The sequence below is a fragment of the Chiloscyllium punctatum genome, chromosome 18 (genome assembly GCF_047496795.1).
Source record: "Chiloscyllium punctatum isolate Juve2018m chromosome 18, sChiPun1.3, whole genome shotgun sequence".
In the NCBI taxonomy this organism is placed as follows: Eukaryota; Metazoa; Chordata; class Chondrichthyes; order Orectolobiformes; family Hemiscylliidae; genus Chiloscyllium; species Chiloscyllium punctatum.
Genome location: NC_092756.1, coordinates 43109605 through 43126269, shown reverse-complemented (window position 1 = coordinate 43126269; position 16665 = coordinate 43109605). Strand labels below are relative to the sequence as shown.

Here is a 16665-nt window from a genome sequence, read left to right as displayed (position 1 = left end):
CAGGGAAAGTTATATTTCCCTCCCCACCCCTATCCACTTTTCACAAAGACTCTTTCCTCCATGACTACCTAGTCAAGTCCACGCCCTCTCATGACCCACTCTCCCCTCGCGGCACCTTCCACTGCCACCACAGGAATTGCAAAACCTGCACCCACATCTTCCCTCTCACATCCTTCCAAGGCTCCAATGAGCCTTCCACATCCATCAAATGTGCATGTGCATTTCCACACATGTCATTAATTGCATCTGTTGCTTGCGATGCGGTCTCCTCTACATTGGGGCCAACAGACACATTCTCGGAGAGCGCTTCAGAGAACATGTCCAGGGCACCCGCAACATTAAACTCCAACGCCCCATGACCAAAAACATCAATTACCTCCACACCCCCCCCCCCGTCTCTCCCAAGGACATGCAGTTCCTGGGTCTCCTCCACTGACATTCCCTCACCACCAGACGCCAAATCTTCCACCTCCGGGCCATCAACCCCAGGGCATCAACGTGGTCTTCACCAGTTTCCTCATCTCTCCACGGCCACCTTATCCAAGTTCCAACTTTCTAACTTGGCTCCATCCTACTGACCTGTACCACCTGTCTATCTTCCTTTCTGCCTATCCGCTCCACCCTCTTCTCCGACCTATCACCTTTAAACCCATCTCTATCCACCTCTTGCATTCTCAGCTAAATTCTTCCCAGACCCAGACCTCACGTTTATCTCAGCACCCTCGAGGCTCCAAGCTTTATTCCTGATGAAGGGCGTTTGCCGAAACGTTATTTTTTCTGCAACTCGGATGCTGCGTGACCTGCTGTGCTTCTTCAGCACCACTCTAGTCCTGATTCTGATTTCCCGCACCTGCAGTACGCACTTCCGTCCATCTGATTCCCCTGTCCATTGATCTTGAATAGGCCGTTGATAAAGTTCCAGCATCATTTCCCTGCTCTTATATTCCCACCTGCGTTCAAGAACAGAAAGTATCTCCAACCCATCGAGACCACTTGATCCCTTGTCCAATCAACTTCAAACATTCGTGAATGCCTACTCCAATTTCTCTTTTGTTACTGTTAACAGTCACACTTTTATCATTGTTACTCCCCAAATTCATTATCACCCACTTCACTGGACTGAATTCCTTTCAGCACATTTTCTTGCCAATTGTTTCCAATCTCCCTGCAGTCTATGGCTTTCTTCCTCATGCTTAATGACACGACTAATTGTCACATGCTTTGCAAACTGCGAAATGATGGCCACGACAAATAATTAAAAATCGTTGACCTATATGAGAAAACAATCGAATTCATCGAAGCCATGGTTCATAAGCTTGCAGAGGACAGCAGAATAGGAGACTGTAAAGAAGGTGATCTAAGATTCCAGAAGGATCTTAATCCATTGCGTCTTTCGGCTGAAAAATGTCACATGAAGTTCAATCTGGATAAATGGAAGGTATTGCATTTTGCTACATCAAATACGAGTAGGGCTTATACAATTAAAGATCGAGCGTTGCATCGTGTTGTGGAACACAGAGTCCAGGAATGCAAGTACATAATTCATTTTAGTTTGCTTCATATATACACAGAATGGTTAATAAATATCACATTGCCTTCATTGCTCAGTCCTTTGAGCGTAGGAGTTGATCCGTTATGTTGAAGTTGAATCGGACATTGGGTGATGCGTCTTCTGGAATACTGTGTCCCGTTCTTGTCGCCCAGTAATAGCAAGGAAATTATTCAGCTGGAATAGGTTTATAACAGGTATACCAGTGTATGGCTGCAGGGGAAGGTTTGTGTTATAACGAAAGGCTGGATCGTCTGAGAATATTTTCACTCGAGCACTGGAGTTTGAAAGGCGACCTGATAGAAATTTATAAATTATTGAGAGTCCGGCTCGAGTTAACTGTAACTGTCTTTTCCCCAAGGAGGGGCACTTCAAGACGAGCGGGGAATTGTTTAAAATGAAAAGAGGCGTTTAAAATAAGACATGAGAGGCTTTTTTTAACAGAGGATGGTTTATGTGTGCAATTCACTTCCTGAGGCAGTGATGAATGAAAGTACATTTACAATATTTACAGGATATTTGGATCGATAAATAAGTTGGAAAGTTTCAGTGTGATTAACAAAAGCTATTCGTTCATGCCTAGTACATAATTTATTGCCCAGAGGGAAGTTCAGAATCAGCCACGATAGTATGGATCTGGAGTCATATGCCAGCGAGACCAGATAAGTATGGCAGTTTCCTTCCCTATCAGGCATTATTGAATCAGATCTACAACAACTGATTCAACATCATCATTAGACTCATCAACTCTAGGTATTTATTGAAATAAAATTCCAGCATCTGCCATGCCAGGATTTGAACACGTGTCCACAGAATTATATCTGGACATTCATATTAACAATGCAGTAATAATATTACAAGGGCATTGTTAACCTGAGCCATTACAGGAGCCGTCAGATGCGACTCGTTTAGTTTGGCATTATGTGCAGTATGAGCTGGAAGGAGTGAAAGGCCTGTTTTCATGCTGCGTGAGTCTATGACTTTGACGCTATGAAACCGGCAGCTGGTTGGGATTAACAGCAGCATTGACAGTTTAATTTACCTCCGTTTGGTACATGTAATCTTGCTGGCTACGCTGGAGTTTTTATTGGCCATTGAGCCCTTCCCACACACGGGACTGTTGAACAGTCTGTCCCCAGTTTGACTGAGAAAATGAGTTTCCACTGCAGCAGGTATTTGAATTCCGCATTGCCCTGGTTTCTCTGTGATATCGGTGTCTTTGTATCTACCCAGGATAAACAATTGGTTCAAATCATGTCCACGCAGACGTAAGTTCCGTTGTCCATGTTGTGAATGTGTTTTTATTCTTCCTGATACACCCACAGGGTGTGGTTGTCGCTGGTCAGGACAGCATTTGTTGTTCATTCTGATTCGCTGCTGCCTTGCTGCACGAGAGACATGGATTCGATCCCAGTCTCGTTTGATTGTTTGCAGTTTGCACATTCTCTCTTTGCTTGTGTGAGTTTCCTCCCACAGTCAGAAGGTTTGAAGGTTACTGGGATCAGCCATGGGAAATGAAGGGAAACGGAATAGGTATGGAGTGTGGGTCTGATAGGATGTCCTTCGAAGGGATGGTGTCGACTGGAATGGGACGAACGGCCAGCCTACCCACAGTGTCGGCATTCTCGGATTAAGGGTAAGCCATGTTGTTCTGCACCTGGAGTCACAAGTAGGCAGGATTGGGTAAAGATGGTAGCATCCCCTGTATAAGGGTCATGCATGAATGGGATTGCAGGAAATTAAAGTCATATTCTTTGTTCCTGTGGTCAGGCTTCCATTCCAGGTTTTATTCGTCGAACTTTACCATTACCACTTCCGTGTCTGAGTCCCCAAAGATGACTCGTTTATTATATAACCACAACACCACCTTGTCCAGGTTGCAGAATTTACTGGGAACAAGAAGCTGCTCCTGAGCTGATGCAAACATAAGCAGCTGCTACTGCTAATGTCCAAATAGGAAAATGAAATTTCGAACGTTGCCACCCCAAATGTAAAGGTCCAACACGCTTCAGATGCGCCAATCGGCTGTATCAACAACATGTATGGCTATAATGGGGGCAAGTCTTCCCTTCCGCCCCGCTTTTGACCAGGAGCAGTCTCAACCTCGGAAATACACGCGCCCCTCTCCTGTCATTCCATCCCAACTGGATCTTCGTGGCTACTTCACACAGTTTCCCTGATTCTGGGTCTGGAACTGGAATTAAGTGTGATTGCCTGCAGCAGTTGGTACTGCCTTGTGTGGGTAAAGTGATGGAGTAGCCGATGTTACACTATATTTTTTTTAGACTAAATCAGATTACTTACAGTGTGGAAACAGGCCCTTCGGCCCAAGAAGTCCACACCGATGCGCAACCCACCCAGACCCATTGCCCTTTATCTAACACTAATGGCAATTTAGCATGGCCAATTCACCTAATCTGCACATTTCTGGACTGTGGGAGAAAACCGGAGCACCCAGAGGTCAACCCACACAGACAAGGGGAGAATGTGCAAACTCCACACAGTCAGCTGCCCGAGGCAGGAATTGAACCACGGTCTCTGACGCTGTGAGGCAGCAATGCTAACCACTGTGCCACCGTGCTGCCCAAATAATGTTATTAAAGCATACGTTTCAACAATATCCGGCACTGTCCCATGAGTTTGGAGAGTTTCATTAATCCCATTCTCCAATATTATTATTCGTGGAATCTCCACAGACTCTGGGGACGTGAAAGTTAAAGATTCAGCCCATTCTCAGTTCCCACATGCCTCTCATTTAGTCCTGATATTGTGTATTCTTCCTGACATTTCCTCTGCTAGCATAGCGGCAGCTGTTTGGACGTGTGGTCTGTGGAGTGCTGCAACCATTTAGTATTTCGCTTTCTGCGTTGGGATTGCTGAAACTTCGTATCGAATCCACATCACAGCGGTCAATTCTGTCAAAGTTTTACTTTTGATGAAACACGGTAAGAAATAACTCGTTTTTCCATGATAATGTTCTCCGAGGTGATGATTTGTTTTCCATCGAATTTTGTTCTCTGATATTTCAGCGTTTCATGCATCAGGATTTAAACCCAAAAGTTCTCGAAGATATCCCTCCCTCCCACTCGCCCTCACTCTCTTTTCCGTCCCTCGTCCCATTTGACTAAGGCATTGCACAATCCAACAGAAACATTCACGTTGATACCGTCCAGTCTATGCCATTGCACTTACTCTTGCTGGGCGACCATGCCCCAATCTCTTCATTGGCACCTTCAAATCATTCGATCCGTTTGGATATCGTGGCTGTGAGATCAATTCTCTTTTAGCAGCTTTTACTGACGTGGACCAGAGATTATTGGAGCGTGAGGCTCAATAAATGGACACAGAGAATAATTGGGGAAAAGAGACTCTATTGGAAAAGATCAGCCAGGACGACTTTCTGCAATAGCCTACTGGAATTACTGCTGGATTTTAACACAAAAGGCCAGGTCACATTCTGGTGAGACGGGTTCGATTCTCACCACATCAGGCCGGTGGAAGAACAGAAATGCAAGAAATACCTCCAATTAAGGAACCGCTAAACACGTTGTCAGAAAAGGCCATCTGTTTCAATAAAGGCCTTGAGGGAAGGAATCTGCCGTCCTTAACTTCTCTGGCCTCCATGTGACTCCAGACTGCTCGGCAACATATGCTGCAGACCAACACCGCATGCTGATGCAGAATGTTTAAAAAAAAGGTTCATTTGACTCTACATAGACTATTGTCTGCAGTTCACAGGAGTCCAGGGATGGGATCACACTGGGAAAGGTGCAGGAGAGATTCACTCGGATAGTGTCTAGGCTGAAGAGAGACAGGACAAACTGGGGTTATTTTTCACGGTGCAGAGGCATTTGTGAGAAGGCATGGTTCAGATGTACAAAATAATGAGGGGTATGGATATTTAGACTGAAAGTAACGTTTCCCATCGACGGAGAATTGATCACGGGGGGTGGGCAGAAATTTAATGAGAAAGACAGAAAGGTTTAAGTACATGTGTGGAAAAGCGTTATAGGGCCGCGTGTGTTGGAATTTGCAACACTGTGTCTGTAAGGTTCAGAGAGGCAGGAACCCTGAGAACCTGAAGAAATATTCAGATGTGAATATGTTTTGCCAATAGGACAAAGCTATGGGCTAAACGATTCGAGTCGTTAAGCAGTTGTTATTGACAAATTGAGTCACAACGGGCTGAGGGGTCTCCTTTGAAACGGTTGTCCTCGGGAATATAGTGGTTAGTGTCGCCGCATGTTATGCGGGAGATAGGAGTTCAATTCCTCGCTGGGGCAGTGCAAATGTGTTAAAACTGTCGCTAATTTCTCAAATGCGGGTTATTAATGCCTGTCCTTCCATTTTCATGTGACATGCCACAGGAAGGACAGTGCTGTCTGAATCAGCGTGGGGAAGGACTGCAGCTCCTGCCGAGACAGTGTCAGTGAAAGTACAAACACGTGACTTCTGCAACCTGCACTGTGTATCTGTATTGGAATCTAAACCATTTAATAGAAAGAAGAAGGAAGCTGAAGAAGAAACAGGGTAAACCAATTCTGATGTGAGTACATAAAGATTTTCCGCAGCATCTTGAGGAAAACTAACAAACGGCTCTGAGAAAGAGTTTCACTTTCAGAACTGTTAGTTCACAGCGGTGTTTTTGTTCCACTTAAGCACTTAAGAAATTGAATAACAATTTAACTGAAGACTTGAGACGACGAGTCACGTGCTGGAAACTGTGTTTACAAACGAGATGTTTGATGACTGATAATGATGCAATAGGCTGAAGGGCCATTCGCCATGCTTTTAAAAACACAATGACTGTCATTTTTCAACTGAACCAATAAGTCAAAAACAAAGTCACCAAGAAAATTTGCAAACCTTGCATATGTCTTCCTTCGTGTGAAAGTGTTCAAATTCAGCTCTCTCACTGCTATTTCCCAACGTTGATTTCCAGTCAGGGAAAAATATTTAATGTTCCTTCTGAAAGTCGTAAATTGAACATGAATTCCTGACATTATAAAATAGCAAAGATATCAGTGCTGTCAGAGTCAGTGAGAATTTCATATCGGAGATGAATTCCAATGGAAATAAACGTTGAAAGTAGTTGCCTTTGCCTGCTCAGACTCAGTACGACAAAAATAATGCTTACTGAAACATTTAGGTTTTTTTTCAAGGATTTAATAAGTTGAATGCACAAAGGTTGGTTCTGTGACAAGAATGCCTTGGATTGAATGACTTGTAGATGCAGATTTTGGACTAGGGTATGCAAATTTAAAAATCACAAAACACCAGGTTATAGTCCAGCAGGTTAAATTGGAATTACTAGCTTTCAGACTGCTGCTCATTCATCAGGTGGTTGTGCAGTACACAGTTGTAAGACACAGAATTTAAAGCACAAGTTTACAGTGTGATATAACTGAAAGTGTACGTTGAAAAATACCTTCATTGTTTCCTAAGTTTCCCATCTGTTATAATAACCATGATGGCTTCACTTCTTTCATTTGTAAAGCGCAAAACTTTTTATTATAAAGTTGCATTCTCATGTGAGCTTTAAGAATTGGTGTCAGCCCCCGTGTGCTGTTGTCTGTTCCATAATGTTTAGACTGATTCTAATTTTATAAAATGAGTTAACAGAGATTGACATGGATTCATGCACTTTTTGATCAAAGTGCAATGTAATTTTGCAAGTACAAATTCACCCCACAAACGTATATATGCGTGTGTGTGTGTGTGTGTGTGTGTGTGTGTGTGTGTGTGTGTGTGTGTGTGTCGGAGGGTCGCTGTGTGTAGATAGGGCATTGGGATCACCTGTACTGTGACATGAACCCAAGGTCACAGTTGTGGCCATCCCCATTGATTCCAAAATTTGCTATCAGCCTCTGCTCGGGCACATTTAGCTTCTGCCTGTGTCGAAGTCTGCCTTGGAGGATTGTCACCTGAATGTCCGAGGTTGAATGTCCTGGAACACGGAAGTGCTCTCCAGCTGCGAAGGGGCACAAATGTCTGTGATTGATGTGCAGTTCCATTCATCTTTTGCTGTACCCTTTGCTCGGTTTCACCAATGTACCGTGCCTCAAAACATCATTGCCTACAGCGTGGTATTTTTTTTGATCAGGTTACTGACAGAGTCGTAACAGGCCCTTCGGTTCAACAGGTCCACACCAACCCGCCGAAGTGCAACCCACGCAGATCCATTCCCATACACGTCACACTCCGGGCAATTTAATATGGCCACTTCACCTAACCTGCACATTTTTGGGATGTGGGGGCAAACCGGAGCACCCCCCCCCCCCCCCCCCCCACACACACACACACACTCTGGGAGAATGCGCAAACTCCACACAGTCAGTCGCCTTAAGCGGGAATTAAACCTGGGTCTCTGGCGCTGTGAGGCAGCAGTGCTCACCATTGTGCTGAGATTAGCGTCAGCCTAAACATTATGGCACGGACACAGCACACAGGGGCGAAAACCTTCAAAATATTGTCGGGGCTGACACTAATTGTTAAAGTTCAACTGAGAATGTGACTTTCAAAAACGTTTTGCAAATTACATAAGAAAGAATTGAAGCTAACATGGTCATTCTAACAGATAGAAGATTTAACAAACAATCAAGATATTTTTCAATGCATAATTTCAATTACATCACACTGTAAACTTTTACGATAAGTTCTGTATCTTATAACTGTTGTACTCCACGAACACCTGATAGATGAGCAGCCCTCCAAAAGCTAATGCTTCCAATTTAACCTGTTGGACTATGACCTGGTGTTGTATGATTTATAACTTCGTATTAGAATACGGATCTCACAATTAAAACAGAGATGAAGAAGCATTTATTCTCTCTGACAGTTCTGGATCAGTGGACTTTCTTGTAGCAGAAGGCTGTTGAGGAAGTGTCATTAGGTGTAATGAGGCTGAGATCGGCAGATCTTCAAACTGCAAAGACATTAAGCGTTATGGGGAAAGGTAAGAAAGTGCAGTTCAAGGTTATCAGATCAGACATGAAACCATTCAATAGCGGAGCAGACTTAATGGTCTGAATGGTGTCTTTCTGTTCCTAAAATTGTTGGCCTTAATATGAAACTGCAAAACCGACCTGAGTAAAACGTGCCAAATTAAAAAAACGTGGTCCCCCCGGAACACTGAACCGAGGTGCAATGAACAAAGAACAAGACAAATGGCAGATAATATGAGTAATTGATATGGAGTGGTCAGTACACCAAGATAAACAGGAAAACCGATATTCAGTATCGACATTGAACCTGGCCCCACGAAATATGTAGTTAACTCTCACAAACCACCATTCCCCTTCCATTTTAGTGACGCCCCCTCCGTTCTTGATTTAAACTGATTGAACGTCAGGCAATTGCAGCTGACGTTGCTAATGCGGAACTGAAACATACAGGGAAGCGGTTCTGACTGCTGCACAACATCATTCTGCTTCGAAAGATCAGGCAGTATTTCACATCGATTATTGTAAATGTTAACATTTAACAAGCCATGACAGTGAAAGCATTAAATCCTCATCACTATACTTCCAGGGAAGATTTCTGTTAACACCACCCTGGACATCATGAGATTCATCATTCTTTTCTCCCATCCTTCGGTGCATGATGCCCTCGGCTCTTTTCCAGTCTTGTTGTTTGCCTTACAACATTGAGGCTAACCAATCATCTGTTGCATTGAAGTTTCTAATGTATGAGACCTTATCTCTGAGCTGGCAATGTGCTGGCTCAGTGGTGATAACACTGACCTTGTAAACCAGAAAAGTGTTTGAAATATCCCATTCCTGTTTTTCAGTGCAAGAACTTGAGGAAAACCGTTCGTCAGGACAGGAAATAGCGGGCGTGAGCAACGATCTAGTTTTGCTGCAAGAACGAGGTGAGGCAGAAAAACTACAGAGTAATGGGGAAACAATGGGCAAGGAACACTGGGACGGGAGGGGCTGAATGTTTCCTTTCTTTGCAGTAACCAGACACTGGTGTTGAAGTCTGAAATTGGACAATATCAGCCAAGCGGGCGAAATCTTACTTTCTGTTTTCTCCCGAGGCCTGTTTCACTCTTGTGGAAATGTGTCTGCGTGCTTCAGTGCTTGGGTAAAAATGGGCTTCAGTTCCCCGACTGGGTGTGAACTTATTTTCCCCATCTCAAACTTCCATCCCATTTATTGCATCTTACAAGATTAAGACGTTCCAGGGTAATTAGCATTGAGATGAACACGTGAACATCAGAGTTTACAAGGTTACAGACCAGGTGCTGGGAAGGGAGATGATGGGACCCATTTCTGTGCTGTAAACATTTGATAATTCATTCATGTTTGAGGGGAAACATATCTGCAGTGACATAATTTTTAAAACTGTGTTATGAAGAAACGGTGCAACAGTTTCTGCCCTCATCCCGAGTGGTCTAGTGGTTCGTATTCGGCGCCTTCACTGAGTGGCGTGGGTTTCATTACCGTTCAGGAAATCAGGACTTCTGTTCCTGACGCAGAGAGAGCAGGCCTACCAGGAATCTGTTTACTGCCTTAGATCAGTCACTACCCCAGCCCTTTAAAAAAGGGAAAAGTGCCTTCCTCCTCTCTGTGCAGTCGGACAGTTCATCCTTCATTCTCCTCTGAGTCCACTTCCCAAAGAGTTTCAAAATACTGTCAAAACTGAGTCTCAGCTATTTCTTTTCTGTGCTTTACATACACAGGAGCTGCAGCGATTGAATGGGTTGGTTTCTGCAAATGAAACGTACCTATGAACAATGTGCGTTGCTCTTTCAGGATTGTCTTCTCTGACAGCGCTGGGACATGACTGTTGTTTTCTATGATATCGAAGTGCCAGTGTTTGAGTTGGGTAGAGAAAGTTAAAAATTACACAACATCAGGGCATAGTCCAGCAGATTTATTTGGAAGCACGAGCTTTCAGGGAGCCGTTCCTTCATCTGGTTGGTGTTTTTCTGCCGAAACTTGACGTATGTGTCAACATGCGCAATCTTGGAAGATCATCTGGACTTTAACCGATCGTTCGTGGTGTCGAAGGTACCCCTGACTTGGAAGTGTTGGTGTTGGACTGGGGTGGACAAATTTGAAAATCACGCAAAGTCAGATTGGAGTCCAACAGTTGTCAACCATCTGACGAAGAAGCTGTTGCTTCCAAATACGCCTGTTCGATGCAACTTGGTGCTGTGGGATTTTTAACTCTGATTGTCCTTGGTAATGTTTATCTTATCGAAGACAGTGAAATAATTTTCGTTCGTAGAGATGAAAATTCCAAATATTATCCACCTCAGTGTAACAAATAAAATTAGCTTGGATGTGCTGTGAATATCCACAACGCTCTTGCGCCAATTAAATTTCGAACCGATAACCATCTGATCCATAGCCAGGTATATGAATGGTTGTAACACTGGCCAGATGCACAGCTGAGATTTTACATTCTGCAGAGCTGTGGTGTTACCAAGGACATGAGCAATAACAGTAACATTCCCAAGGTGAACAAAAATCAAAGATAATCACCATCAATTATTCACTTCAAGTTCTCCTCAAATAAAACTACCATTCACAATCTGATCAGCCAATCAACGAGGTCACTGTTGATCGAGGAAACTTCAACTTATTTTCCTGCGTTTCCACTATAATTCGAGGTAAACTCCAGCCTAATGACAATATCGCATTTCCCACAATTTTCAGATTTAGATTGCGTCAATGAGCTCTTATATTTGCTGGAAATAAGTAACATGAAATGAGTGAAAAAGTCCTTTTGGTCATGTAATCCAGTGTATAGTCGGTCAGAAAAGAAAAGTCAAAGACCTGAAACATCACTCGCATTTCTTTCTGTATTAGTGCGTTTTCCTGAGTTGAATATTTGCAGGACTTGTCTTGAATATCTAAAGAATTTTTTTTTCCTGCGACAGATTCTTCGCAAATCAATTACCATCTGAGGTGTTGAAACTTGTTTTACTTCAGATTAAATTGGTTTAACATCCTTTCCCCCAGCCTAATATCCCAATACTCCCGCCTCTTCCATGTATATACAAGCTGCACCAGGTGAGATTGCAGCTCCCAACGTGACGTTCCATTGCTCCTTGCTGCTCCATGTCAATAGAAGCTGCTGCAAGTAAGATTGGAGCTCCCAGACTGATGTCCCAATGCCCCCTGGTGCTCCATGTCATTAAATGCTGCTCCAGGTGAGAGTGGAGCTCCCAGACTGATCTCGCAATGCTCCCTGGTCCATGTCAAATGAGGCTGCTCCAAATGAGATTGGATCTCGCAGTCTGATGTCCCAATGCTCTCTGCTGCTCCATGTCATGAAAAGCTGCTCCAGATGAGGGTGGAGCTCTCAGACTGATCTCGCAAAGCTCCCTGGTCCATGTCAAAAGATGCTGCTCCAAATGAGGTTGGATCTCGCAGTCTGATGTCCCGATGCTCCCTGCTGGTCCATGTTAATAAAAGCAGCTCCATGTGTTGGTTGGACCTCCCAGTCTGATGTCACAATGCTCCCTGGGCCATGTCTACAGACGCTGCTCCAGATGAGGTGGGAGCTCCCATCCCTGACAGCTCCCTCACCTCTATACCATCATAGAATTAATGCCCACTGACCATTTCCACCACTGGAGCCATTGGTGGAATATCCGCCCCATGATACCCGAATCTTATTTTTCATCACCACCGAATCATACTAAAATTCTTCCTTTCTTAAACCTTATTTAGCATGTGCATATTGCAGTCAATCCGAAGTAAGATAATGGTGTTAATTGACGTAAGTTCAATAAAAATTACATCATGGTTTTCATGTTAAGTAACTGCTACTTAAAAAGGACAATGTTTGTAATGAAATGACAGTTTTATTCCGTGTGAGTGAACGTGATTTGTATTATTTAAATTGAACTTGTTCGCTGTGTAAAATGATGAAGTAGATCTCAATTTCAAAACAAAATTGGTATTGTTGTCATCCACCTTGAAATGTGGTCATAGAGATGTACAGCATTGAAACAGACCCTTCAGTCCAATCTGCCCATGCCGACGAGATGTCCCAACCCAATCTAGTCGCACCCGCCAGCACCCGGCCCATATCCCTCCACACCCTTCCTCTTCATATTCCCATTCAAAGCCTCTTAAATGTTGCAATTGTACCAGCCACCACATCCTCTGGTAGCTCATTCCATACACCTACCACCGTCTGTGTGAAAACGTTGTCCCTTAGGTCTCTTTTATATCTTTCCCCTCTCACACTAAACCTATGCCCTCTAAGTCTGGACTCCCTGATTCCAGGGAAAATACTTTGTCCATTTATCGTATCCATGCCCCTCATAATTTCGTAAACATCTATAAGGACAGCCCTCAGCCTCCAATGCCCCAGAGGAAACAGCTCCAGCCTGTTCAGACTCTCCCTAACGCTCAAATCCTGCAACCCTGGCAACATTCTTGGAAATCCTTTCCGAACCCTTTCAAGTTTCACAATATCTTTCCAACAGACAGGAGACCAGAATTGCACCCAATATTCCAACATGGCCTAACCAATGCCCTGTATAGCCGCAGCATGTCCTCCCAACTCCTGCACTTCAATATTTTGAACAATAAAGGAAAGCATGGCAAAGGCCTTCTTCCCTTCCGATCTACCTGCGACTCGACTTTCAAGGAGCTATGAACCTGCACTCCAAGGTCTCTTTCTTCAGCAACATTCCCAAGCCCTTATCCTTATTTGTATAAGTCCTGCCAAGATTTGCTTTCCCAAAATGCAGCACCTTACATTTATGCGAATAAAACTGCATCTACCATTTCTTAGCCCATTGGCCCATCTGGCCAGATCCTGTTGTAATCTGAGGTTACCCTCTTCGTTGTGCACTACACCAACAATTTTGGTGTCATCTCTAACTTACTAACTGTACCTCTTATGCTAATATCCAAATCATTTATGTAAATTATAAGAAGTAGAGGACACAGCACCGATCGCTGTGGCACTCCACTGGTCACAGGCTTCCAGTCTGAAAAACAACGCTCCACTGGCACCCTCAGTTGTCTACCTTTGAGCTAGTTCTGTATCTAAGTGGTTGGTTCTCCCTTTATTCCATCTAACCTTCCTATTCAGTCCTCCTTGAAGTCCATATAGATCACATCTTCTACTCTGCCCTCATCAATCTTCTTTGTTACATCTTCAAAAAACACAATCAAGTTTGTGAGACTTGGTTTTCCATGAAAGCCATGTTAGGTATTAGAACGAAACGTCTGTTAATGACATTCGTTACAAGACACTTTAGATGTTTATGCAGCATTAATCTGTGGTTATTGATCCACAGTTTACGTTCACTTCCTGCAGTTAACATGCTGACTTCTCCCGTTGTTCATAGTTGAATGTGATGCATCCAGTGTGTGCATAACGAGAGGGAGCTTGCTTCCCACATCTTGTGTTGATCTGTGTCTTATATCCAACCTTCATCAATGGCAAGAGCAAGGGGGAAAGGTCGAGATCAATGTGTAAGTCTGTCCATGCCAATCACGGCACCCACATCGGCAATTCTCTACTGTGCATTCACAGCCAGTTTTCTGTGCCGCTACACCCACCCCCTGCACCTTTTGAAATATCTCTATTATTTTGTGGTGTCTCTCTGTGCTCTTATCACCAAGATGAATCACTTCTACCCAACCTGCTTCAGATTTCATGTGACAAAACACTCATTAAGAATCCCAGAGCATTAAAGATGCACATCGCATCTCTCGTTATTTGGTTTCCCTGGATCTCTTTCATAAGATTAATGTTCACAGCAAATTGACTTGGAAAAGAAAATCGCGTTCCTTTTCATTATCCCATTTCAGTCTAAATTTCGTTAAGTTCAGGCATCAGTCTCAAATTATTCTTTGAGGTTTTCTCATCCGGTCGATGCAGATAAACTAACCATTGGAGTTCCAATTCCAATAAGACAGTGTGATAATCCGAAAATAGCGACGAGAGTGGGATTCGAACCCACGCGTGCAGAGCACAATGGATTAGCAGACCATCGCCTTAACCTCTCGGCCACCTCGTCGCATATGCATGAGAAGATATGACATAATCTCCCAGACCATCACAATCTCATCACCTTTGGGGAATCTCCCATTCACAGCCTTCAACCTCATTGTCTCTGAACCCCACACTGCCCGATTCTCCCTCCTTCCTAAGACCTGCTGTCTCCTCCTGCGCCTGTTTGACCCAACTCATCTCTTCCTACCTCAACACCCTCCTGTCTCCCCAGTCCAGGAAATTCTCAGCTACGTTTGTGACACCACCTATGTACTTCATCTCAATAAAGACTTTTATTTCCCTGGTCGACAACGCGTCATCTTCACCTTAGACATCCAGTCCCTCTCCACATCCATCTGCCATGACGAAAGTCTCCAAACCCTCTGTTTCTTCATCTCGCCCCATCCCAACCAGTGCCCTTCCACCGATACCCTCATCCAGCTGGCTGAACTGGTCCTCACCCTCAACAACTTTTCCTTCCAATCCTACCACTTCCTCCAAACCAAAGGGGTAGTCATGGGCACCCACATATCACCGAGCTATGCCTGCCTGCCTGTTTGTCAGATATGTGGAATTATCCGTCTTTCGCAGTTACTCTGGCACCTCTCTCCACTTGTTCCTCTCCTCACCAACCGACACCTTTCACCCCGACCTCAAATTCACCTGGAACTTCTTGGCAACTCCCTTCCATTTGTGGAATGACCAATGACAGACATATATTACAACCCCACCGAATCCCACAGCTAACAATACGACACCTCCTCCCACCCCACCTCGTGTAAAAACAGAATCACTTATTCCTAATTCCTCGGCCTCTCGTGCATTTTTTCCCAGGATGACCAATTCCACCTCAGAAAGTCCAAGTTGGTCTCCATCCCACGTGTTTGACGATGCCCGCCAGTGCATCTCCTGCACTTCACTCACAACCGCCCTTAAACCGCACCCCTCCCGCAACAAGGACAGAATCACATGGTCCTCAACTTTCACCCCACCAAACTCAGCATAAATCATATAAGACTTCTGCAATCTCCAAACAGACCCCACTGTCAGGTATATATTTCCCTCCACACCGCTATCAGCATTCTGAAAAGACCATTCCATCCACGAACCCCAAGTCAGGTCTACAACCTCCAAGAAACACACACCCCACTTCTGGCATCTTTCCCTGCCACCGCAGGAAGGGTAAAAGCTGCTCCCACACCACTCCACTCATCTCTGTCTAAGGCCCCAAGGGATCCTTCCACTTCAGTTAGAAATTCACCTGTACAAATTACAATGTCATCTACTGCATCTGTTTAATCCAGTATGGTCTCCTCGACAGCAGGGAGACAGGAAACCTGCTTGCAGATCATTTCACAGAACATCTTTGGGACACCCGCACCCACCAACTTCACCATCCAGTGACTGAACACTTCAACTCCCCCTTCCCACTCCGTCAAAGAGTGCAGGTCCTGGGCCTCCTTCAGCGCAAAACCAGAACCACCGAATACCTGGAGGACGAACGCCATATATTGCGCCTTGTGACTCTGTCACCTCACGGGACAAGTGTGGATTTGAACAGTTTTCTCCTTTCCCTTGCCCCAAGTCCCAAGCCTCAATCTTGGCACCGCCCTCTGGACCCATTACCTCACTGCTCCTTCTGAACTATCATCTTCTGCCTCACCTTCATCCAACCACCGCTTTCCCCCATCCCCCCATCCCCAAATCCCTTCCAATTATCTCTCAGTCCCGACTCACAAGCCTTATTCTTGTTGAAGGGCTTATGCCTGAAACGTGGATTCCTCTGCTCATCAGATGCTGACTGACCTGCTGTGCTTTTCCAGCACCACACTCCAGACTCTTATCGCAAGCATCTGCTGTCCGAACTTTCTCCGAGGAATAATCAATGACCTCGGAGTGAAGATGTCCCTGGATTGCATTGATCACAGTGTGTCTGAGTTTTGCGTTATTTTGAACAGCCCATCAATCAGAATTCAATACTTCAAATCTCTCCTCTGCGCTGTACAACCTATTTGCTGCTCCTGTCGTCAGATCCCAATCGCTTCACAGTGTATCTTTTTCTGCTTCCTGCCTCACGTAAACACTTGAAACATGATCCAATCCCCAGTGTTTCCGCTTTAACCCGTATTTTATAACTCCCGAGC

At 44.5% G+C, this 16665-nt stretch overlaps 1 non-coding gene across 1 annotated transcript; it reads right to left on the bottom strand.

Annotated features, from left to right (window-relative positions):
* Positions 1-14464: 14464 nt before the first annotated feature.
* On the bottom strand, positions 14465-14546 carry trnas-gcu (transfer RNA serine (anticodon GCU)). The gene has a single exon. It is a non-coding gene; the product is annotated as a tRNA-Ser (tRNA).
* Between the last annotated feature and the right edge of the window lie 2119 nt (positions 14547-16665).